Source organism: Grampus griseus (assembly GCF_964374135.1).
Source record: "Grampus griseus genome assembly, chromosome: 21".
In the NCBI taxonomy this organism is placed as follows: domain Eukaryota; kingdom Metazoa; phylum Chordata; class Mammalia; order Artiodactyla; family Delphinidae; genus Grampus; species Grampus griseus.
In genome coordinates this window covers 22,066,426-22,069,214 of record NC_139015.1, presented here as the reverse complement: position 1 = coordinate 22,069,214, position 2,789 = coordinate 22,066,426, and the positions used below count along the sequence as shown (strand labels likewise).

The 2,789-nt window shown below is 45.4% G+C and overlaps 1 long non-coding RNA gene across 1 annotated transcript; it reads left to right on the top strand.

Moving 5' to 3' along the window:
- The first annotated feature begins 1,374 nt into the window (after positions 1-1,374).
- Positions 1,375-2,524, top strand: LOC309839064. Its single transcript, XR_014298451.1, has 3 exons — positions 1,375-1,546; positions 1,898-1,976; positions 2,327-2,524. It is a non-coding gene; the product is annotated as an uncharacterized lncRNA (long non-coding RNA).
- The last annotated feature ends 265 nt before the right edge of the window (positions 2,525-2,789 follow it).

Here is a 2,789-nt window from a genome sequence, read left to right as displayed (position 1 = left end):
AGTGTGGACCAGGAAATAGGAGAGGGTTTGGTGGTCAAATGAACTTGAGACACCCTGTGTCTAAAACCTCCTTTGAATTCACATGCTCGTGAGCATATTCAAGGCTCTGAGAAGTTCTGCTATTAAAAAACCCAGTTTAATCAACCCCCAAAACATGCCGAAAAGCTATAGATCTACAAAACGTGCTTTATCTTCGCCACCTTATGCTTATTATTCTGAATAACAAGGACAATAATATTCACGGCCACCAAATTTGATCTGGCCCATCTGTGCCCGTCCCCTCTCACTGTCATGTGTTTCCGCTTTAAAACTGCCTGTTAAATTTGAAGGGCACAACTTTCTCCAAGGAGGTTATCTGAGTAGGGATGTATCCTGGTTGGAACTTCTGAGCATCCCCCGGGGAAACCGCGGTACTAACTGTCAATGTATTTGTAGAACATCCTGTGTTACAAAGCACTTTGACAGAAATCTGATTACTTATCATCTCTCACTGTAATACAGTGACGGCATGTGGGAGCTGAGCTGATTCCCTTCTAGGAGTGCAGCAAAACAAGTTTGGTTTATGGAGGAGTTAAATCAGAAAGCTGAAGATTTAGAGTAATTATATCCCCACTTTCTACAGAAGCTTCCACCGGTCAAGACTACACTCACGGCTGCCTCAGAGGTTCCTCCCCCACTGATCCCTTCTCAAGTTTAACCTCTAATTACTTGACAAGGATGCTGGCTGAACAGGTAACTTTATATTGGAAAACCTAAGACTCATATTATTTTTCAGTTCCTTGCTGAGTTATCTGATGATGATACTGTTGCCAACAGGATCAAGTCCAAGTACCTTAGCTTCTCTTCACATTTGACAGCGACCCAGCTTTCCAACTTCACCTCCAATCACTTTCCCACCCCATGCACGGTGTTCCCGCTCCCCCGCAACCACCAGCCACTTCCTGAATAGGCCTTGCTTCATCCAAACCCTGCATCTCAACACACACACTCTGTGTCCTGTTCCTGGCTGTCCTTTCCTTTCTCTGCCTGCAAAACCTTGCCAGCCCCAAGGCAGAGCCAGTCACTCCTTCCCCTGGGCCCCCCAGTCCTCTGTACTTAGTTCTAGATAGTTCTAGATAACACCGATCCTTCTGGAATTGTCTGTGTGCCCTCTGGAGCTTCTGGAAAACAGCGCCTACGTTTCATCCATCATGGCACGCCCTGGGCCTCGTGCAGTGCCTAATGGCACACAGACGGTGCTGAAGAGACTTTCATTGAATGGATGACTCAGTTAGGCACTGTCTTTGACAGAAGAATCTCTGGGTTTGTGTTGAGACAAAAAAGCGTACCAATCACCAATCAGCAGCAGTCAATGGAGAGCGGCAAGAGGGAGGCGCCAGAGCTGGCACTGGCCTCACTAAGTGAGGGAAGGGACGGGCCTGGGCCCAGTGGGCGCTGATCGCAATCTCTGGGGAAAGAGGTATATATGAGATTTTTAGAAGATGCTTTTCAAAAAGAGAATGGATTATACGAGGATGAGAAACAGTGGCCCAGGACTGCATTCAAGGTGAGCCACACTGGATAAGAAAGGGAGGAAGAGACAGGGCAAAGGACTGTCCCCTGGCCCCCTGCTAGGGTGAAGGGGGATCCTCCTGCACTGTGAGGGGCTCCTGGACTCAGAGACCTCCCAGCTGGGGGTCAGGCTGGGCAAACTCCCCATCTTCAGCCTCCCTGGCATAGATTACGCTTGTGCTCAGCTTCTCCTGGATGGGGAGGGAAACTCATAAATTATTTACCAGTTTTTCCCTTACTTTTATGATGTTTCCTTTTCATAGTTAACCTTCGATTACTTGATTAAGATCACTAAGAAGAGCTTAGTTCAGTCTAAGCTCAGTCCACCCTTGTTATCTTTCCTCAGAATCCCTGAACTCAGAGGGACTTAAACCAAACATCCGGACATTTAGCTCAGCAGTGCCTACAGCCTCTAGCGACCCCAGGTAAGTAGGAAAGGTGCCCAGCAAACAGGGCGAGTAGTAGAGGTTGCACCTATTTTCTTTCTGAGATTACCCACATGAGGGAGGCAGAACTGTCGTTAAATTATGTTTGTTTATAGAAGTCGCTTTACCTTTCTGAGCCTAAAAGTCACAGACCATTGCAACTAAAAGGGACTTTGGAGTTTACTTAGTTCTTCCCATTTCATTTCACAAGATGGAAAGGGACAGTGGGAGAAGTGGAATTCAAACTTTCTAACAGACTTAGTAGAATTCTATAGCTCATTTCCCCTAGAGAACTGAGATGCAGTTTAAAGTGCTTTTAAATGACCACCACGTCCTGATTTATTCTCCAGAAGCAGGACAGCAAATACGAGGATGGGGACTGAAGTGAGGAAAACACGCTGAACCAATGGACACGAAAAGAAGCGTGATTAAGAAGAGGCTGCCTGAACTCATTCGGATTAATTCCACTCTAAAGAAATCCTCGAATAGAGGAAACATCATAAAATATTGATGAAATAAAGGAAAATACTGAGTTACCCACTCCTTCTTAAAATGTATTAATGAACAGATCCAGTGAGAAGTTTATATGTCTTAACTGTGAATTCAATAAACATCACTGGCATCTGATCTGTACTAAGTCCATGGGGATTAGAGTAAAAGTAAGGATGTACATATGAATAATGAGAAGAGCAAACGTTTATGGAGGGCTACCACGTTGCAGGCGCTGGGCTAAGAACTAGCTCATTTAACCTTAATCGTAAGTATGATTGTTTGCCCATTTTACAGGTAAGGAAACGGACACTTAGGACAGGA